The 23,248-nt window shown below is 48.7% G+C and overlaps 1 protein-coding gene across 1 annotated transcript in view; it reads right to left on the bottom strand.

Annotated features, from left to right (window-relative positions):
• Positions 1 to 23,248, bottom strand: part of LOC308573093 (uncharacterized protein) — a 57,179-nt gene that overhangs the window by 17,604 nt on the left and 16,327 nt on the right. Inside the window, exons 2-5 of the mRNA XM_081169806.1 lie at positions 14,404 to 14,633; positions 13,320 to 13,380; positions 1,935 to 2,053; positions 3 to 131 (exon numbers count right to left, since the gene is read on the bottom strand). The gene's annotated coding sequence lies outside the window, so the exon portion shown is untranslated. The remainder of the gene's footprint in view (positions 1 to 2; positions 132 to 1,934; positions 2,054 to 13,319; positions 13,381 to 14,403; positions 14,634 to 23,248) is intronic.

Here is a 23,248-nt window from a genome sequence, read left to right on the forward strand (position 1 = left end):
ACCTTGGCTTGACTTTTTTTCTGGTGCTCTGTTGGGAGGGTGGGGTGTGCCTTGCGTTCCATGGATGTTTGCTGACTTCAGTTCTGGTCAATTCCAAGTGTGCTGAGAAAATGGCAGCGCTCCTCTCATTTCTGAGGGTCACCAAGACATGCATAAGCAAATCTTCCTCCTCCACTTAGGCCGGGCTGCATGAGTCTTAAAGCAGGAGGCTTCTAGGTCAGGCAGCTCTGCCCAATTTCCTTGTCTAATAAGGATTCGATGGATTTAAAAATGTGACTTCTGGCACCATGTCGCAGAAGACTAAGAGGTCGTACACTAGCAAAGGAGCTGGTCAAGGATTCTGCTCTCTCTCCAAAATATAACTCTTGGCTACACCCAGATAAAACGTAAGTCCCGCACCCAGGTACAACTGAGTCCAGTGTTCCCTAGCGACTAGAATAATAATATCCTATTGCTAGATCAGGTCAACAGTTCCTGCATCTTGTCCTCACAGTGGGAAACCAGATGCATATGGGAATCCTGCAAGCAGGACCTGAGAGCACCTTCTCTCCCCTGCTTGGGTAGATAGTATCAGCTTCGGGGAATGACAAGAAATCCCCTGATTCCACTCAGTTGGGTCCAGCGCCCCCTAGTGTCTAAACCAGTTAACAGCACTATCCACATAGACACCAGCTTCTGAAAATTGGGGCACAGCAAAGTTGGGAAAGTTTTCTCACTGCTAAGACCCAAATTCCTCTCTGTGTGACAAATTAACGCACCAGCCTTAGCAATGATTTGCTTCCCAGGGATGGAAAGCAGAGCCCACTTGAGATTCTTATCTCAATACTATGTTCGCAGCCCCTATTCTTTTTCTTACAGACTGTTTTTTGCTCAGTTTGCAACAGGGAAAATTGGCATTAAAATGGGATCCGTCTATACGGTGAGGCACGCCAGTTGCCAAATGATGGCCAAAGGCCACCCTGCGTGACAGAACCAATTCAGAGGAGCGCTGGCAGTAAATATCTACCTGTTTCACTGCAAGGGGGTGAGGTAGCCGCATCTATGCACAAACATCCCCAGTGTCACAGCTACAATTTGCCTGAGGCACAAGAGTCCCTGATTCCAAAATAGCCACCAGCAACCTCAACAGCATGTTGTGGGACAGCCCAGGACTGGTGGTGCTTAGAGTGTGCCTGAATTCCTGACTACTCCACAGATATGCTTATAAATTGAGAAGAATACTGTATTCTAAAATGTGACCAACCCTATGTTGGATCCCAGAGACCAACTGATCAATCCATCGGGCAACAACACACAGTTCACGTCTTCTAGGGAATGCACCAATTCAGAGTTTGGGTGAAATATACTTTTATGCTCCTCCACATTAAAAACAACCACCCAACACTTTGTTCATAGAAAAGAGAGGCGCCTTTTTGCTAACATGCCAGCTTTCCCCTGGGCGAAAGTTTTTGCCACGAGGGAGAGCATTCAAACATAGAAGCCCTCCTGGTATTCTCAAACGGTGTGTTCCCAAACTGTGTTGTACCACGTGTTTTCCTGAATGTGCCACTCAGGCCTTCCAGCACGTCCTCAAACTCAACACATGGAGTACACAGAACCTGGAAGACTCTTTTTCTGTTCCACCATCAGCATTTTCTCTTAAAAACAAATGGAAGGTCAGACTCCTCCTCATGTAAATCCCATTCACCATTTATTGCTTTGGAATGTCATAAAGCTCAGCTCCTATAATCCAGGTGTACTTCCCACTCTTGCAAAATGGTGTCCTTGAGATGTTATTGGACTGCAGCTCCTATCAGCATGGCCAGTGTGGAAGGAGGGTGGTTTTTTATTTGTTCGTTTATTAATTACCCACCTTTCCTCCTAAGGTCCCAGGGCAGGTTACCCCCACACAGAGAGAGGGGGGGGGGAGAGAGAGTGTGTGTAAAACAACTTACAATCACAAAAAAATAAGTTGGGTCCTGAAAATATACATCTCGCGTGTCAGAAGCCAGGGTAAAGAGCGGCCTCTTCAGCATCCTTCGGAAACTGCATAATGAAGGTGCCAGGCGCACTTCTGTGGGGAAGGAGAGCCACAGTTTAGGGGCCACCACAGAAGAGGACACCATTTATAATAAGTGGGAAGCGTATATAGCTTTTTTATTTTTTAAAAAAATGTTTATTTACTGTATTTTCATCCCACTTTTCAGACAACTATCCAAAAGTGGCACACACCAATTAAAAAGAAAAGAAAAGAAAAGTTGGCGGGAGATTATGGGACTTGTAGTCCAACATCTGGCAGGCCCAAAGTGGGGTACTCTTTTTCAAGGCCATTGCTGCCTGCCAGAGGACAACGCAAGAAATAGCTCTCCCTCTTATTCCTGGCGTCCTCTCAGGTATTAGAAAGCTGTCAAGACGTCCTTCTCCATCTAACCTCTGTCTTTCTCTTTCCTTTGTATTTATTATCTGCTCTTTCTCTGAGGAAATTGGTGGCAGCCTACGGGGCCTCACAACCACCTTGTGAAACAGCGGCTGCCTACACACCATTTAAGGCACATTTCCTCCATCTCCAAGAATCGTGGCAACTGCAATCTCTTAAGAGCACTGAGAACTGCAGCTCTTGGGGGGGGGGGTTAAACTACAGTTCCCAAGATTCTTTGGGGAGGGGGAGAATGTGCCGTAAATGTCTGGTGTGTAGCCCAGTGTGAGGCTCCGTGAGTCGCTGGCTGGTGGCCACACAGTGAGCTTCACGGTTAAGCCAGAAGCTGAACCCAGCCTCTCTTAGTCAAAGTCTCAGTTCTACCTCACTGTCTGTCTAGCCCAGGGACAGCCAACTCCCAAGAGACTGCAATCTACTCACAGAATAAAAAACTGGCAGTGAGCTACCCCTTTTTGGGGGGTTCAGGTGAAAGTTGTTGAGCTTTTTTTATAGGCAATTCCAGTTATAGAGAGGAAAATTCTGAAATACAGTGGTACCTCAGGTTAAGAACTTAATTTGTTCTGTTCTTAACCTGAAACTGTTCTTAACCTGAAGCACCACTTTAGCTAATGGGGCCTCCCACTGCCGCCACGCTGCTGGAGCACGATTTCTGTTCTCAACCTGAAGCAAAGTTCTTAACCCAAGGTCCTATTTCTGGAGTCTGTTACCTGAAGCTTATGTAACCTGAAGAGTATGTAACCCGAGGTACCACTGTAAAGTAAAGGGGAAAGGCGCTCACCGAAAGATGCCCAGCCCATGACATATAATTTTTATTATTCGTGAAGTGAACTCCTACTCACATGGAGGAAGCCTAAAAGGCCATTCATTAACTTGGTCTAAACAAACTTCCAAAGAACATGGCATCCATGAAAGAGAAAAGCAAAAGAACACAAGGACAGTTGCAAAAAAATCACTGTTAATAACTCATTCTCGAATTGCTCCCCTTAAAAATCAAATTGCTCCCCTGTGGGAGGGGTGCCCCACGTTGGAAACCACGGCTTGAACAGTTACCTCAGAACTGAGGCCTGGATCAAAGCATGAAAGACAGCTGGGCTTTGGCTCTTGGGCCAAGGTCACCAGCGGAGCGGGGCCAGCCCATCCATGAGGCAGACTGAGGCAGCTGCCTCGGGCGGTAGACTCCAAGGGGCATCACCACAGGTGTGTCCCCAGGTGGAAGAGCAAAGAGAAGCAGCTGCAGCAGCTTCTGGGTTCTGGATAGACATAGGACAAGCCCTGCGAAATCTCATGAGAGCTCTGCTGGACCTTCCCAAGACACCCTTAAGCGAGGCTGTGGCAGAAGGGGGTGACACACCTGGCAACACCTTCCCCTTTTGCTTCAGGCGGCGAAACAAGACGGGCCACCCCAGCGAGGGTGTAGGGGGACACACACACACACTCCGGTTGGCCGCAATCTCTCTGCTTCCACACAATAGTTATTCTAGCCTACATTACAGGGTAGCTGAAATCTGAGAAAAGTATGTGAAACCCTTGGCTGGCTCTAAAACAAAACATAAATGGTCAGGTGTCGTTATGAATTACCTTAGTTATCCCTTGCCATCTTTCTTTGTTCGGCAACGGCAGTCATCACCACCGCCACAAAACCTAAAAACCAGCCTCATAAAGAATATTCTCAGTTGAATTACGAAGGCAGGAAAGTACAGAAGACTGTGATTACTGGAAACAGCAAAGCAGATGGAAGTCAAACAGACAGCCATGCTTTCATATCCTGAGCTTTAGGAGCAAGACACCGATCCTGGGCAATATTGAAAACACGACGCAGACACAGCCTGCTTCAGGAATTAAGTGCCGGTTGACAGAAGGGTCAATCTTCAGGTCTTCTAAGAAAAAAAGAGGCACGGGAGCTCAAAGCATGCTCATGTTTCCTGGGAAATGCAGTTTCTGGTACATATTAGTGGGGAAGTTTTTGTGCACTTGAATTATTTGTGGCTCTAGGTGCCACAGAGAAAACAGCAATCCAAGGAATCTCTCCACACCAGGGGTCAGCAACCTTTTTCAGCGGTGGGCCGGTCCACCATCCCTCAGACCATGTGGTGGGTCAGACTATATTGGGGGGGGGGGGATTAATGAATTCCTATGCCCCAGAAATAACCCAGAGATGCAATTTAAATAAAAGCACACATTCTACTCATGTAAAAACAAGCTGATTCCCAGACTGTCCGTGGGCCGGATTGAGAAGGCGATTGGGCCGCATCCGGCCCCCGGGCCTTAGGTTGCCTACCCCTGCTCTACACCACACTGTCAATAACAGGTCAACCTGTTTCCTGGATTAACACTTGAAGGTAAAGGGCGCATGGCAGAAACTCCCCACCACCACCAGAGGCTAAATAAAATTGCCTGAGGCTTCTTGGTTTAGAGGGTGGGGGAAATGTAAGTTAAGCGATGTAGGGCAAATTAAAATGGCGAAGGGCAAGGACATAGCGAAATTCTTCTCCTCCTTTCATCATTCTGCAACTCAGTTATGCAATGGTGCCTACTGGCCTCACCTGTGCCCCCCACCCCAAAGAGAAAAGGATATGCAAGAGAATAATAATAAATAATAATAATAATAATAATAATAATAATAATAATAATAATAATAATAATAATATTTGTACCCCGCCCATATGGCTGGGTTTCCCCAGCCACTCTGGGCGGCTTCCAACAAAGATGAAAAATACACTAAAATGTCACATATTAAAAACTTCCCTGAACAGGGCTGCCTTCAGATGTCTTCTGAATGTCAGGTAGTTGTTTATCATCGCTTTGACATCTGATGGGAGGGGGTTCCACAGGGCAGGCTCCACTACCGAGAAGGCCCTCTGCCTGGTTCCCTGTAACTTGGCCTCTCGCAGTGAAGGAACCGCCAGAAGGCCCTCAGAGCTGGACCTCAGTGTCAGGGCAGAACGATGGAGGTGGAGACGCTCCTTCAGATATACTGGACCGAGGCCGTTTAGGGCTTTAAAGGTCAGCACCAACACTTTGAATTGTGCTCGGAAACGTACTGGGAGCCAATGTAGGTCTTTCAAGACCGGTGTTATATGGTCTCAGCGGCCGCTCCCAGTCATCAGTCTAGCTGCTGCATACTGGATTAGTTGTAGTTTCCGGTTCACCTTCAAAGGTAGCCCCACGTAGAGCGCATTGCAGTAGTCCAAGCGGGAGATAACCAGAGCATGCACCACTCTAGCGAGACAGTCTGCAGGCAGATAGGGTCTCAGCCTACGTACCAGATGGAGCTGGTAAACAGCTGCCCTGGACACAGATTTGACCTGTGCCTCCATGGACAGCTGTGAGTCCAGAATGACTCCCAGGCTGCGCACCTGGTCCTTCAGGGGCACAGTTACCCCATTCAGGACCAGGGAATCCTCCACACCAGCCCGCCTCCTGTACCCCAAAAACAGTACTTCTGTCTTGTCAGGATTCAACCTCAATCTGTTAGCCACCATCCATCCTCCAACCGCCTCCAGACATTCACACAGGACCTTCACCGCCTTCACTGGTTCTGATTTAAAAGAGAGGTAGAGCTGGGTATCATCCGCATACTGATGAACACCCAGCCCAAACCTCCTGATGATCTCTCCCAGTGGCTGCATGTAAATGTTGAAAAGCATGGGGGAGAGGACAGAACCCTGAGGCACCCCACAAGTGAGAGCCCAGAGGTCTGAACACTCATCCCCCACCACCACTTTCTGAACGCGGCCCAAGAGGAAGGAGCGGAACCACTGTATGACAGTGCCCCCAGCTCCCAGCCCCTCAAGACGGTCCAGAAGAATGTTATGGTCGATGGTATCAAACGCCGCTGAGAGATCCAGCAGAACTAGGAAACAGCTCTCACCTTTGTCCCTAGCCCACCAGAGATCATCAACCAGTGCGACCAAGGCAGTTTCAGTCCCATGATGAGGCCTGAATCCCGACTGGAAGGGATCCAAATGGTCCGCTTCTTCCAGGCATGCCTGGAGTTCAGCAACCACTCGCTCAATCACCTTGCCCAAGAATGGAAGATTTGAGACTGGGTGATAGTTGGCCATTGTGGCCGCATCTAAAGATGGTTTTTTAAGAAGCGGTTTAATAACCGCCTCTTTCAGCGGGTCTGGGAAGGCTCCCTCACGGATGGAAGCATTCACCACCCCACGAAGCCCATCGCCCAGTCCTTCCCGGCTAGCTTTTATAAGCCAGGATGGGCAAGGATCCAGGAGACAGGTGGTTGGCTTCACTCGTCCAAGCAGCCTGTCCACATCCTCGGAGGTAACAGGTTGGAATTGATCCCACGCAACTTGACTAGACAGGACTCTAGCACTCTCCTGCCCTGGCCCTGCTCCCACGGTGGAGTCTACTTCTTCCCGAATCTGAGCGATTTTATCTGCAAAAAACTTTGCAAAATCATTGCAGGAGATCATGTGGCCCGTACTGGGCCCAGATGTCGCAGGTGGTTCCGCTAAATTGTGAACCACCTGAAAAAGTCTCCTGCTGCTGTTTTCTGCAGATGCAATAGAGGCAGCAAAGAAAGTCTTCTTCGCCGTCGCTATCGCCACTTGGTAGGCTCGACGTTGAGCTCTAACCTGTGTCCGGTCAGATTCGGAATGAGTTATCCGCCACCGGCGCTCTAGCCGTCTCAATGATTGTTTCATTGCCCTCAGATCCGTGGAAAATCACGGGGCTGTCCGGGCTCCATGCAATCGGAGAGGGCGCTTCGGAGCCAAACAGTCAATAGCCCTGGTTAACTCCACATTCCAGCGGGCCACCAGGGAATCAGCTGAAAGGCCATCAACATGGGATAAAGCATCCCCTACCACTCTCTGGAAACCATTTGGATGCATTAAGTGGCGGGGGCGGACCATCCGAATTGGTCCAACCTCCCTGCACAGGGGATGGGTCGCAGAGAAGTCCAGTTGCACCAGGAAGTGATCTGACCATGGCACTTCTTTCGTTTCACTTTTACTTAGTGTCAGATCACCAACATCCATAGAGGTGAACACCAGGTCTAAGGCATGCCCGTGGCTATGGGTTGGGCCAGACTTATTCAGGGACAGCCCCATGGAGGCCATGCTTTCCACGAAGTCCTGAGCAGCCCCTTGTAAGGTTGCGTCGGCATGGATGTTAAAATCCCCTAGGACAACCAAACTAGGTGTCTCCAGGAGAACATCCGCCATGACCTGAAGCAGCTCGGGCAGGGAATCCTTGGTGCAGCGGGGAGGTTGGTACACCAAAAGGAATCCTGTACTGCCCCTATTGCCCAACTTCCAGAACATGCACTCAGAAAACTGGGTCTTCCCAATAGGACGCCTGGTGCAAACTAATGACTTCCTAAAAATCACTGTAACCCCCCCTCCCCGCCCACATGACCTGGGGTTGCTGTGCATAAGAGAAACCTGGTGGACAAGCAGCGGCAAGGACAGGCCCATCTGCTTCATCCAACCAAGTCTCTGTCACACATGCCAGGTCAAGTCCTCCATCCATGATCAAGTCATGGATGGCAGTGGTCTTATGAATCATGGACCTGGCATTGCACAGCAGCACCTTCAGGTCATGTGGGTATCCCTTGCTGATTCTAGTATCCATCCGGACAGGACCAGACCCGGAGGCAGGGATAGTCCTCAGACAACGACTAAACCTGCCTCCTCTGTAATGACATGGTCTGGTCTTAGCGTAACTCCTCCTCCTACCCGTGATCACTGAGATCGGTTGTCCCAGTGCACCCCCCCCCCTGTGCAACATGCCCCAGCCATTTTGTTGGCTGGGACCCACTCCCCGGCAGCCCTGACCCCTCCCCTTAAGAACAAAATAACACCTTTTAAAAAAACACCAATAAAACAATACAAACAAAAAACGGTAAAGATTACAAAAACATAAAATCAAACAAATTCCCAGGCCCAATAAACATCCATCCCACCCCCACACCTCCACTTACAAAAAATTCAAAAGAATTTTTTAAAAAACATTTTAAAAGCACTCTGCACCCCTCCAGCAGTAACAGCAACTGTCCTAGTGAGGCCCGTCAGGCCCTGCCCTGGGCCAGCTGGTAAGTGGCAGGAAGGAGCAGGGCCCCCAGACGCTCACACAGGGGAGTCCTCCTGGGCAGCAGAGCGCAGCAGTCCCTGTGAGGCTTCAGGCCCCGCCCTGGGCCAGGTGGTGAGTGGCAGGAAGGAGCAGGGCCCTCAGACACTCACACAGGGGAGTCCTCCTGGGCAGCAGAGCGCAGCAGTCCTTGTGAGGCTTCAGGCCCCGCCCTGGGCCAGGTGGTGAGTGGCAGGAAGGAGCAGGGCCCTCAGACACTCACACAGGGGAGTCCTCCTGGGCAGCAGAGCGCAGCAGTCCTTGTGAGGCTTCAGGCCCCGCCCGGGCCAGGTGGTAAACGGCAAGAGCAGGGCCCTCAGACACTCACACAGGAGAGTCCTCCTGGGCAGCAGAGTGCAGCAGTCCTTGTCCTTCATCACAGAAGCAGCACCTATGGAACTCACCGCTACAAGGAGTGGTGGTGGCTGTTAAAAACAACAATTGGCACATTCAGAGCAGAAGGCAGGTCTAACAAGGGCTGTGTTCTAGGAAAGTGGAGAATGTTATTCATCTTCAGAGGCAGTCTGCCTCTGAGCCCCAGGTGTGTGATGTCTGAATCCACATGTATATCCAGTGCACATATGGCCCAAACGTGTACTTTCTATGAGAGAAACAAAATATAGGATGGAGACAGTCATGCTTTCTTTAAATGCATGTAAACTCTTGCCTTTCTACCCGATGAAGAACTCTTCACACCAAGAAACGCTCAGAAAAGTGGCTTATTACAAGGAAAAGACAGTACATTGCTTTAACATTAGGTTACAAAGTGTTTGCAGGTGGACAGGACCCAGCCAACACCACAGTCACACTCCTAAAGTCCCTAAATGTATGCAAAAGGAGGCAAGGGCAATCAGTGCTGCCAGTCCATAGGAAACTAGAGTCGAGATATTCCTTTACAGAAGCCAGGATCAAGATTCTAGGCCTGTCCATATCACCGTCTAGCTGCATCCTGGCCTTTTAATCAGGCTAAGAGAGAGGACTTCACACTGTTCCTGGTCTGAGGTCCTTGCAGGACTGCGATTGAGGAGCAAGATGTCACATTTCTAAATTGTCAGTGAAAACGATGCCGCTTAAATACATTTTCAGGGGCTCACTCATTCCCATGGGGAAAGGAAGCCAGGCTAGGAACCAGAACAAGGAACTGGCAAGGGCAAAAGAAGGAATATCCTGGAGGATGTGGAAGGACTCGCCCAGGGAAGGCATCTGGCCCAGAACCACGAGAAGATGGATCAATGAGAGTCCTTTAAAACCGGGTGCAGTGCGCTGGTCTATTTATAGCACAGCAGCAGTTTGGAATCCCAACTCAGAATCTATTAACATTTCTGAGAGCTCACCAGAGGGAGGACCGATAAGAGCAGGGAAAACAAGCCCATCATTTCCACACACACCTGGGTGGCATCCTGTTGTTATTCCAAACAACCCAGCACTTCACGCCACAGCTTCAAAGCACCGTGGCACCACTTTAAACTGTCATGGCTTCCCCCAAAGAATTATGGGAGGTGGAGTTTGTTAAGGGTGCCAAGAGAGATGTTAGGAGGCCCCCAGAGCTACAATTTCAAGAGCTCCCTGGGAAGTGGGGTTGTTAAACCACTCTGAAAATTGTACTTCTGGGGTGGGTGGGGACTAAGGGGCCGCCCAACAACTCTCAGGCAGCTTAAGAACAAAAGAAGAGCCTGCAGGATCAGGCCAGTGCCCCATCTAGTTCAGCATCCTGCAGAAGAGAGCGCTCCCCTCCTGCAATTCCCAACCGTGGAGGCAGAGCACAGCCATCAAAGCTGCTAGCCACAGGGAGACCTATCCTCCACGATTTTGTCTATTCCTCTTTTAAAGCCATCCAACTTGGTGGCTATCACTGTTTCCTGTGGGAGGGAGTTCCACAGTTCAGCTACGCACTGTGTGAAGGAGGACTTTGGATGAGAGCGGTCACGCAATGCGAAGCTTACTCTTCTTTCATGGCCTGCCTACTCATTCATAGGCATGGGGTTCCTGGTTGCCTGTGGCAAGGAAAGGGGAACCTTCAGCCTTACAGATATTGCTGCTCTCCAACTCCAGTCCTCCTTGAGAGAGAGATAAAACTTTATTCGCATTAGCCAATGGCCATGGCAACTAAAACATTACAGAAAAGGAAATTTGATATAAAAGCACAATTTAAAGTCCTGAATCAGCAGTCAATTAGTGGCCCTTATTCTGATTGCCCCTGCTATGAACCTAGCAACCTTTGCTGTTTTCTGCTCATTTTGATCTGATAGAAGAAAGGACATTGTGGCAGTGGTTGAGCACCCTGGGATGGTTAGTACGAGTGGGGTGATGATCCCGTTCCTCAGGTCTTTGTAGAGAGTACAGGACAGGAGGACGTGTGCCGCTGTTTTGGTGCTACCATCTCCACAGGGGCAAAGACGTTTCTCAGGCGGGATCTTTTGGAATCGACCTTCAAGTACCACAGATGGCAAAACATCCAGTCTTGCATGTGTAAAAGCATGTCTGTATTTTGGGATAATAAGTTTGTGCAGATATGGGGCCAGAGAATCAGAATGGAGAGGTGGGAACTGAACATACCAAGGGCAGAATTTCCTTATAGTGGCTGGGTTGTTCTGAGGCTCAATATCTTTTAGACGTTGACCAATTAGACTGTTTGCTTCAGTGGAGCCCATAGTGCTTCTTGACTGCCGGCCATGGTGGCTGGGCAGGGGTAAGCCCAACAGCAACTGGGCTTCTGCATCCCTGGCATGTGGCCAGCGGGCTGGTCCATTAAAAAGAGTTGGTAGTCCACAGGGGGCTACCACCTGGAGGCCAGAGTTGTGACTGGGCCTGGCTGACACCCACAGGTTGTGCTGCCCTCCCAGGAGATATTTTCTCACATTCCCAAGGTGCGAAAGGTTCTCTCAGGGGGAAGAGAGATGACTGCAGAGCTGCCCTTTCGGCGCCTGACACTGTTGCCCTTTTCAGAAGAGAGGAGATCGGAACAAACACCCGGCCTTAAGGGCAGAATGGCAGGAAGCCGGGGAAGGGAGGCAGGGGAGGGGGAGGAAACTGCTGAAAGGAGGGAACCAATTTAGCTCAAAGGGAAGGAAAAAGAAAAAAGCAAAGCCCTGTTAAAGATTCCCTTGTTAAGCCACAAAAACAAGCATGCAGATGCCAGGGGAAAGATGGGACCCTTTAGGTCAAGGTACATCTTGTTCCTGCCAAGAGCAGGCCCAGATGGGCTTTTATTTTAAGGAGAAAGATGGGGGGGGGGAGAGAGAGAGCACTGCTTGGAGACGGCCAAGCAGAAGACGGGCAGCGGTTCACCCCAAAAGGCCAGCAAAGGAATGATAATGTTTAGGGGCCCCGTTTGGTGAAATGTACTTGGTTAAAGGAAGCTGCATTTAATCGAAGGAGCATTTATGGAAGCCGTTAATGCAGTCGGTAGGCGAGGGGGAAATTAAAGGCTCAGAAGACTGGGCAGCGGTGGGGGCGGCGAGGACACACATTAAAACGTGCAGAGGAAATAAAGCGTTGCACTTCTAGCAGAGACATCACCTTGCCAACAAAGGCCCGTATAGTTAAAGCTATGGTTTTCCCAGTAGTGATGTATGGAAGTGAGAGCTGGACCATGAAGAAGGCTGATCGCCAAAGAATAGATGCTTTTGGATTATGGTGCTGGAGGAGACTCTTGAGAGTCCCATGGACTGCAAGAAGATCAAACCTCTCCATTCTGAAGGAAATCAGCCCTGAGTGCTCACTGGAAGGACAGATCCTGAAGCTGAGGCTCCAATACTTTGGCCACCTCATGAGAAGAGAGGACTCCCTGGAAAGGACCCTGATGTTGGGAAAGATGGGGGGCACAAGGAGAAGGGGACGACAGAGGACGAGATGGTTGGACAGTGTTCTCGAAGCTACCAGCATGAGTTTGACCAAACTGCGGCAGGCAGTGGAAGACAGGAGGGCCTGGCATGCTCTGGTCCATGGGGCACGAAGAGTCGGACACGACTAAACCACTAAACAACAACTTCTAGCAGGTGGGTGATCCACCTCTCCCCTTTGGCCATTTATTAACTATTCTCTGGATGAGGCCAAAGGGGACCAAAGCTCCCCCTCAGCTGAACTTAAGAGGGTTGTGCTAGTGAGCACAAGAGAGTTAACATTTGCAACGTGGAAGGCAGGGAGAAAGCGGGGAGGCAGAGCTCATGGGCTGGATCACAGCTTTGAGGCGGGCAATGTCCTGCATTCTCCACATACTGAGTGATGGACAGGGTGGCCACACCTGCCATTGCACCCAGTATGTTTACGTGCTATTCCTGGAGCATAACCCCCACGTTGCCCTGCACAATAAGAAGACGACGTGCGTAGTTTGCAACCTTCAGCCTGGCAGGAGCCAGTTGCAAATCACTGTGTTGACTCTGCAGACAGGAGGTCTGCCCTCTTCCCCTCTCCCAATTAAGCTCCATCTCCAGGGCTCACTCCTCAGCCTCAGATTTCGGCCCTGAAATCTCAACATCCAAGATGCTCTTGGCCTGGAAACCCTAATTGTGGGATTTGCCCAATCTGGTCTTTGGAGCAAAATAAACAGCCAACTTCAGGTGCATTGATAGCTTCGTGAAACAAAAGCCTGAGTCAAACCTGCTTCCCCTCTTGTAGCTTCTGCACCTTTCCTGCTCCCGGCTATCTTGCATCAGCCGTTCCCTTTCCTTCCCAAGCAGCAGCTGAGAGAAACTAGCCAGAAACATGTGAGGTGAAACTCCGGTGGCCTGTTTGCTCTGCGGCATTTATGAAATTGCTTGCTCATCAAATGTGGGGAATTGTTTATTTTGTAAGTAAAACAAACACAAAATACCTCAATTTTTATTGCCGCTTGAATGGGCGCCCAGGACCTCCCGGCTTCAGCCACTGCCAAGCTGGGGAAGGGAACAGGACTCCTTAATCAATCTGGAGCATTGGAGGCTGAGTCACTGGCTACGTCCGTCCCTGGCAATGGAAACAGAGTTCGGCCACAGGGCTGGGTGAGGCACATATGCACAATGCCTCACTGTGGTTCAACATCCTTTCCCCTGGCCACACAACCCCATCAAGCAAAACTCCAACTGAATAGGGTTCCCACCTGAGACATCTCCATTTCATCCAATTAGCCATGCTTGTTAATGCAAGGATGGATGGTACCTAGGTAGGCAGAGGGCAGAAAATCAAACCTTTCCCCAAGAGGCTAGTTTCTGGCTTCTGTGCCCAAATAACTGTAGAGCTCTTTCCTTCAACATGTGCCTTCCCAACAGATGAGATGCATCCATTCTCAGTTTGTCATACAAATCAAACTCCCACATATTGGAATGTTTAAAAACCCAAAGCCTGATATATATTGTTATAGATTGGGGGTGGGGGTCAGTTTGTAAGACCTGTGATCCTGTGTATGTGAAGGTAGAATGGATAAGTCACCACCTGGCGAACTGGTCCAACTAGTTCCTTTGTTAATTACTTTGGCTGGCCAGGAATGATGGGAGTTGTAGTCCAACAGTGTCTGTAGGTCTACAGGATCCCTACCTCTGCATTAAAATAACATCAGGATACTAATAAGCAATAAAAGCATGTGTAAAACACACACAGTGCAAATCAATTTCAGCTAGCAGAATACAGATACAGTGGTACCTCAGGTTAAGAATTTAATTCGTTCTGGAGGTCCGTTCTTAATCTGAAACCGTTCTTAATTTGAGGTACCACTTTAGCTAATAGGGCCTCCCGCTGCTGTCGTGCCGCCACCGTGCGATTTCCGTTCTCATCCTGAAGCAATAGTACCCGAGGTACTATTTCTGGGTTAGCGGAGTCTGTAACCTGAAGTGTCTGTAACCTGAGGTACCACTGTAGTTAAAACAAAAAACAAAGTAAACAGCGATTTTAAGTCTGATAATGTGTCACAACAATCTACTCACTGCCATTCCAGACTCCTTCCTTGGTTGCCTCCCTGTGTCTCTTACTGGATTGGAAGCATCTTGGGGCAGGGATCTTCTCACACATTCTTTGCAAATCACTCTGTACAGGGATGTCATCACGATGGCATTTCATCGCCTTAAGTTGCAGGAAGGACCAGTGGTTTATAGAGCTTTTTAAAAAGTTCCAGGCCTCTTTGAGCAAGGGAACAAGTTGATGAGCAACGATCAGCCTGCAAAGCCAAATGGAATATCCCTGTTTAAGACGAACATCAGACGATCCCTGCAGCTCTCTGCCAGCAGAGATTCACAGAACTTTTAAACACCTGCTGAAAACCATTCTATTCCACCAGGCCTATGCAGGCAATTAAGAATGCATCCTCCTACAATGTAAAAAAAAAAAAAAAATCCTTCCAGTAGCACCTTAGAGACTAACTAGGTTGGTTATTTGTTATTGGTATGACTACAATTAGTCTTACAGGGAAAAGCAAGGGGTGAGATGGCTAAAAATAGCTTTATCATGTATAATGAGATAAGAATCCAGTGTCTCTATTCAGTCCAGGTCTCTCCATGGAAAGCTTTTTCCTGTAAGACCAACTGCAGTCGTTAACAGTCATCAACAGGTTTACCACACTTATCAGCCAATCACCCATTCCCAGTAAGGTGCTACTGGAAGGAATTTTTTTATTTTGTTTGACTATGGCAGACCAATATGGCTACCTACCTGTAACTCCTTCTACAATGGTTTGCTGATGCTAACTTTTTTTAATATGGCCTGTATTGTACAGTCTTAAATTTTATTAACCTTATCTATCTATCCATCTGTCTATCTACCGATCTATGACATAGTGGTAATTAAGTATTTTAAATAAATAAATGGGAAGCCCAGAAAGCAGAACAGGAGCGCAGGAACACTCAGTTTGCAATGTAACAACAGACCGTACCTTGTGAGTTTCATGTTGAATTGCTGATTACACATTCTTGGACAACGGCGTTTCTTCAACAAATACAACAAATCACCCTCTTTGCTTTTAAATCGAAGCTGGAGAGGGCCATTTCAGACTAAATGGATGCAGCGAACAGCACATGATGAAGTGGGTTTGGTTTTTAAAAAATGAAAAGAAAGGGAAAGCATAATGTTGGAGATTGCTGGATAATCTGTGTGAACTGCCGAGATACATTTTCAACTACATAACATACTGTAGGGTGACTATGTTTTTCTAGTACATCTTCAACCAATAGAGCATGCACTATCTTGGTTTTTAATCAGTGGTGGAAAATGGTGTGGTGGGGGGAATAACTCCATGATAGAGCACATACAGTGGTACCTCGAGTTACATATGCTTCAGGTTACATACGCTTCAGGTTACATACGCTTCAGGTTACAGACTCCGCTAACCCATAAATAGTACCTTGGGTTAAGAACTTTGCTTCAGGATGAAAACAGAAATTGTGCAGCGGCGGCAGCGGGAGGCCCCATTAGCTAAAGTGCTGCTTCAGGTTAAGAACAGTTTCAGGTTAAGAATGAACCTCCAGAATGAATTAAGTATGTAGCCAGCGGTACCACTGTATTTTGTCCTTACAGGCAGGACATGTCTGCTATAGCTCTCTCCCCACCTGCCATTCACAGCAGGCAGTATTTAGAGGCACAGTTATCTCTAACAGTATCCCTCATGGCTAGCCTTACCTTCCATGAATTTATCTAGTCCTCTTTTAAAACCACCCAAGTTGGTGGCCATCACTATGTCTTGTGGGAACATATTCCCACATAGTTTTAACAATGTGCTATGTGAAGGAGCGCCTTTTGTCTGCCCTGAATCTTCCAACTTCATTGGCTGTTCCAGAGTTCTAGCTGGATCCAAAACAATGGACTCAAATTACAAGAAATGAGATTCTGACTAAAACATTAAGGAAAACTTTCCGACGGTAAGAGCTATTCAATAGTGGAATAGGCTCCCTGGGAAGACGGTGGTCTCTCCTCCACTGGAGGTTTTAAAGCAGAGGTTATGTGTGGCCATCTGTCAGGGATTCTTTGAATGTGGTTCCTGCAATTGCAAGGGGTTGGTCTAGATGACCTATGGGGTCCCTTCCAACTCTACAAATATATAAATGAACTCACCTTCCACCCCACCCCCACCCCTGCAACATTTAGGTCTAGCCTCTCCAGGGCACAAAAAAGCTGTTTATATATGCCGGCTTTAATTCCAAGTGCCACATCAAAGCCACGTCGCTTTAATAAACCCAAGTCTTTGCTTGCTGCAATTCCCAGTCCCCAAAATCACTAACAGCCCACCCTCTCCATTAACAATAAGCAGTGAGATGCAGACTCTTCAGCTGCCCTTAATTAGCAGCAATAGTCCCTATTTTCTGGGAGCAATCCCTGGTAAATTACTTTCTCCTAGTTTGGCTTTCTTAACTGTTCGTTACTCTGAGTTGTGTGATTTGTCATTCTTCGGAGTTCACCAGCTCTCCTAATCCAGGTCTGCAGAGGTTAAACTTCTCTTTCCCCTCTCTGTTTCTCTCTGTCTGTCTGTCCATGTGCCTCTTTATCTGATTCAGGGCCATGCAAGTAAATTCGCTCACACAGAACCGTTAGACTTGGTAGGCAACCTAAGGCCCGGGGGCCAGATCCAGCCCAATCGCCTTCTAAATCCGGCCCGCGGACAGTCCAGGAATCAGTGTGTTTTTACATGTGCCCTTTTATTTAAAATGCAACTCTGGGTTATTTGTGGGGCATAGGAATTTGTTCATTTTTTTTTCCTTTTCAAAATATTGTCCGACCCCCCCACAAGGTCTGAGGGACAGTGGACCGGCCCCCTGCTGAAAAAGCTTGCTGACCCCTGATCTACTTCAACCCCATGCAATGCAGGAATATGCAGGTGTCCCATACAGGAATCAAACTTGCAGCCTTGGTGTTATCAGCACCATGCCATGTTGCATGGTGTCCAAGTGGCTACACCAAAAGCCAAAACAGACACTGGATACAAAAGCAATGTCTGGACACAAACTGGAACAATGGAATGTCTGGTAGCCATGCTTGGGTTTTTAAAAGTTTGCTGTGGGGTAGGTATCACTGGGGCAACATCATGTTGGGTGGGGATATTTAACCTTCCTCTCTCCAGCTGCAACCCCAATGAAAATTGCCACTTGCACTGTGATAGGTACTAGGAAAACCATCTCCCATTAGCACCAACAGATTGGCTGCAAAGGGTAATCACAACATTAAGGAAGATGTCCATTTGTATACATCTTGAAGTGCTTTAGGCAAACCTAACAGGATTTGCCCCTCCCTACAAAAGCTGTCTACTTGAGGGCCACCTGTACAAGCTCTCTTCAACTCCACTGTTCCTGGCCAGGTAAGGATTTTATGTTACGTTTTGCATGGGTGGTGTTAATTGTGAGGGAGGCATTAGAATGACATTCACCTCTCAAAGCTGCCTGGACCCAAACTGGGGCTTCAGAGGAGGAAATTCCAGCTTTGGAGCACCTTTTACCAGCATCAGCTGCCATGATAGCTGTGGCTGCTTCTGGATCAATACAGCTTAACCACAGCAGCAGTCCAAGCACTATTAACTTCAAAGGCAGAGTTACTGCAATGCTCTGTGCGGGGCTTCCCTTGTAATTGATCCAGAAGCTGACAGGGGGCTTGTTCATCGTCAGCAATCGTGCTGCAGCATTCTGCACTAACTGCAGCCCCCGAGTTAACTGCAAGGGCAGACCCACACAGAGCAATGCAATGGCTGCTATGTTATCATATCAGTGTGATGAATGAAGCTCGACCGATGAGCTTCAGCCCGAGGGAAACAGTGAGCTTTCATCCCTTGGGGGGGTTCCCTAGCTGGTGCCTCCCACCATTCCTCTGTGTCCAGCCAGTCTGTGACATTTGCTTGGAGGGGGACAGAGAGAAGAAGAGAAGAGTTTGGATTTGATATCCCGCCTTTCACTCCCTTTAAGGAGTCTCAAAGCGGCTAACATTCTCCTTTCCCTTCCTCCCCCACAACAAACACTCTGTGAGGTGAGTGGGGCTGAGAGACTTCAAAGAAGTGTGACTGGCCCAAGGTCACCCAGCAGCTGCATGTGGAGGAGTGGAGACACGAACCCGATTCACCAGATTACGAGACTACCGCTCTTAACCACTACACCACACTGGTGGAGAGATTTGTGTGCCTATGTAGAAACCACTGGTTTTTATGCGGCTGGAGGGCAGCACCCACCACTGTCATGTGGACCCCAGAAGCTTCTCCGTGAGCGAATTTGGTCCCTGGGCTGCAAGCAGTTCCCCATCCCTGCTCTAGCTAGTTAGGCACATAACAAGATGAAGAAAACTGAGGCTGTAATTCACCCCTGGAACTTCACTTTGGGAAAGGGTAGAGTAGAATGCATAGCACGTTCGCAACCTCCATTTTTTCCTGAGCAGGAGAAAGATGGTTGCCTGCCAATCAGCCTTGCCTATCAATGTTGCCAGCACTGCTGGGATGCGAACAGTTAAAAACAACTCTCCATATGCAAATGAGATTTAATTTATCCTTTTCATCAGTTGCAAATATACCTTCTGAACCCTATTAACATCATGAATATGCAAATCATACATTCTCAAGGACCCGGCGCCTAGCTTGATTGTTTGAGTCTAGTTAGCAGTCTGTAAACCTAGGTGCAAAATTTAATTTCCATTTTAAGTTCCATAAAAAAAGAGAATCTGTTGGTAATTAAGTTAATTACAGTGTTACAGTGGAAGAGGAGAGAAACAAGGAGGACAGATCATTCATTATGCTGAATGCCAGCAAGGGAGCCAAAGGCTAGGATTTGTGTCTGTCTGGAGTCAGGAAATTAGACAACGGCACATCCCCCTCGGGGGCTGGGATCCCCCTTCTGGATTTGTGGTCCAACTAACTGAGCAGCACAACCGCCTTCCAGTTCTCAGAACTGTTTTTTATCTGGGATTCAAGACAACATAATCTAGGCCTGTGAAAAGCTGGAGATCCTGCAGTATTTGGTCCCATCACTGTTGCGCCAGAACAGTCTCGGCATTTCAGAAAGGACTGTGGGTCAAATGCCAGGGATGAGCTGCTCTGGGAGCCCCCCCCCCTTTGAAGTGGGGGTGTCAACATTCCTTCCTCTGGTTGCTTAGCAACAGTGATTAAGCATCCCTAGCAATGGCGCTACTTGCTGAGTACCAAAGCTCCAGAGCTGCCCGTGGTTTCTTTGCTCTAACTTTCTTCAGAAATGTCTGAGCAACTTAACTTCCATTTAAACAAACAATCAAAAAAGGTCTCCCTGCTGCCCTCAGGCCTCCACTCCCTCAAATTCTACCCCACCTCCCATCAAATGGGACCAGGGAGAAAGATCACCCTAAAGGAACATAAGAATCCTGGTGGAATAAGACTAGATTCCTCGAGTCCAGCTCCATGCTCCCCACAGAACTCTGCCCCCCCCCCCGGCAAGGGCATGAAGACAATACAAAAATGTTCACAAGATTCTGCATATTTGTTGTGAATGCCAGAAAATGAAGGTGGGTGGAAACAGGAAAAGCCAAAAGACACGAATTGCTAACTTGGTAGACTGAATGGCTTGATTTCAGCTCAGTGTTTAAAACATGGTGGGGATTATAAATGGGGAAACTAGGGAGGGGGGACCTTCCATCTCTTAGAGAGTATGAAAGTGGATGCATAACAATGAATACTGGTGCAAAAGTCTTTAGGAAGAGTGCATGCCAAAAAAAGGAATCAGTGGAACAAGAAGGGAAATTAATGCCATATTGGAATCAGCGAGCTCCATATCAAAAGGTCAGAAGGAAGGCCCTGGAAGCTCTTTCGGAGTATACTGGTGATATGTCAAGGTGTTGAGCAAATACGCAATAAGCGTGGTTTAGATTTTTAAGATTTTAAAAAGGAAATGACCTTTTCCTGCAGTTTCACTCCTCAACAACTGGCATTCAGTACTGATCCAGGGGTTTTTTTTGGGGGGGGGGGCTTGGGCGTAGTGTTGAGAGTGTCTGACTATGACCTGGGAGACCAGGATTCAAATCCCCACTCAGCCATCGCTAAAGCTTGCTGGGATGACCCTGGGTCAGTCACTCACTCTCAGCCTAACCCACCTCACAGGGTTGTTGTGGGGATTAAAGGGGGAGGAGAGCTAGCTCCTTGGAAGAAAGGTGGGACCAAAAATGCAGTAGATAAGTTATGCATATACAGTGGTGCCCCGCAAGACGAATGCCTCGCAAGACGGAAAACTCGCTAGACGAAAGAGTTTTCCGTTTTGGAGGTGCTTCGCAAGACGAATTTCCTGTGGGCTTGCTTCGCAAGACGACAATGTCTTGAGAGTTCCTGCTGGTTTTTTCCCCTCCCCCCTTTTTCTAAGCCGCTAAGCCGCTTATCAGCTGATCCGATCAGCAGATAAGCCGCTAAAAGCCGCTAATAGCGCTAATCCGCTAATCCGTCAATGGGCTTGCTTCGCAATATGAAAAAACCGCTAGACGAAGAGAATCACAGAACGGATTCTTTTCGTCTTGCGAGGCACCACTGTAAATGATTGGTTTTAATAACTGTATTAATTGGGTAAAATTGGCATTGTTATAATGAGGCTGTTATTGGAATGATATTGGGAAAAGATACTTACAAAAAAAAGGAAAGATGCAGTAGATAAGTAATAAATAAGACATCCTCAATGAGCCTCATACAAGTGGTCTTACACTGTTCAATGCTCCCACTGCCACCTGTGCCTCTTCTTCCTCATGCGTTCTCCTTGATGCCACCTGCTTGCTTGCCAGGTAGAGAGCCAACGAGCAAGAGGCCGTGGCTCCTCCTTTGCCCCCTGGCCGCCTCTCATGACCCACCAACCCAACCAAGGCACTGAAGGCTGGCTCAATGTGCCCCCTTCTTATTCTCCACTGCCTTGTCTGCAGGAGCAGGGGCAATGGCAGAACAAAACGTACAGCCGGTGAGAAGCAGTTGGCTTGGTGGGCAACAGGCTGCGCAGACTTGTGCTAGGATAATCCTGCTCTGATCTTTGCTCTTTGCGCAAGCGGTCATCGCTCACTGGTGACCCTCATTGGTGACCCTCATTAATCAGCCTCTTCAGCTAAAGGAATGCAGGTGGCAATGAGGTTGGGAATATTCACGGACATGCAATTTCGGCCTGTTAACCAGGCCTAAAGAAAAGAGCTTATAGACCTGGTTAAGAAACAAAATGGGTCTATAATTTCCCACTTCTGTAGGGTTTCTGGGTGGCTTAGGAAAGCTTGTAATTTTTGAATGTCTCCAAGTACGGGGTATGGGGGAGGTCTGCCTAATATATCATTAAATAATCCACACACTATTGGAATCAGAATGCCTTTGTATTGTATGTGAAAATTACTAGCAAACCTGTCTGGGCCTGGGGATTTATTGGTATTTAAAGATTTAATTGCTTCAGGAAGTTCTGCAGGTGAAATGGGGCTGGGCGAGATAGACAAAGGCCCCACAGAATTGGGGGTGGGAATGGGGTGAGCATCAAGCCCAACCCCCCCCCCCTGCTCAGTATCAGCCAGCAGCAGGGCAAACTTCGGTCTTTCAGATTTCAGCAGCGCCCTGTGGGAGGCCAAAATCTGGCATCCCCCCCACCTCTCACCTTCCATTCTGCTCAATTCGCTATGTCATAGTCACAGTGCCTAGCGATGCCCTCTAGGCTTGGCAACCAGTGTGGCAGAACCAGCCACGCTGCCTTAAATCCACCTCTGGCAGCAGCTTCCCCTGTCATGGGAAAGGGTACCTTAGGTGGCAGAGTGCAGGCATGGCTTGTAGGAAGTCTACAGTTTGGTTCCCAGCCTCTTCGGTCAGACTACAGGGAGCTAGTCTCCGTGGGCCTCCCGTCCCATTCTTAAATCACAAGTGAAAAATGCTGACAATCTGACAAGACTGCCCACAGGGGGAAGGAACAAGGGCTAGCTTAAATAAGAAGGTTAAGATAGAAAAAATATAACTCCATGTCAAGGAATGGCTGGATGATGTGGGGGGGGGGGCTCCAGCTGGAGAACCCCCTAGAGAAGCCTCGGAAGAGGAAGGCTCAGTGCCAGGGGACTGGTGGTGCGGCACAGAAGAAAGGTCAGAGGAGGAAGGAGGGACAGAGTCGTGGGATGCTGAAGAAGCAACAGGCTTGAGTGACAGAGAGGAAGAGGCAGAAAGCACTGCAGATGCAGGACAGGCAGCTGAGGAGGAGGTGGGGACTGAGGCTGCAATGGATTCGCAGAAGCCTGCTGGTCCTACGGTATTCAGCTCCCCTCCTCCCTTGTCTCCAAGTGCCTGGAGGGTCTTGCATGTAGCAGAACAAGGAGCACAGAGGGCACAAGGGCTCCCTCTCAGAGTTTAAGACCACTGAGAAAACAACTGGCTGGGGAGGAGACTTAGAGCAGTGTTTCCCAACCGGTGTTCCGCGGCACACTAGTGTACCACGAGATGTAGCCTGGTGTGCCGTGGGAGTCTAACGGTTCTCAGCACCCTTAACAAAATACAGTTCCCAGGATTCCTTGGGGGGGGGGGGTAAGTCGCCGCTCTTTAAAGTGGTAGGAGATACCGCTAGAAATGTGAAGGGCTGTTGTAAGAGAGGGAGAGCCGCAGCTGGCGTGGAAGGTGTTAAGGGGAGTCGGAGGCTCCTCCTCCTCACGGGAGTTCGAGTGTCACTCTTTCTCCGGCTGTACCATTCGTCCTGGAAGCGGGGGGGGGGGGGGAGGAGGAGGGGAGGAACCATTAAGCCTTCGCTGACGGAGAGCCATCGCGAGCTTCCAGCGAGTGGCAGCAGCAGCAGCAAGCGCCCGCCTCGTCTCTAGAGGAGGAGGAGCTGCAGTTGCCGCCGCCTTTTGCACGTAAGAACGGGT

Source organism: Podarcis bocagei (genome assembly GCF_964188305.1).
Source record: "Podarcis bocagei genome assembly, chromosome: 14".
Classification (NCBI taxonomy): domain Eukaryota; kingdom Metazoa; phylum Chordata; class Lepidosauria; order Squamata; family Lacertidae; genus Podarcis; species Podarcis bocagei.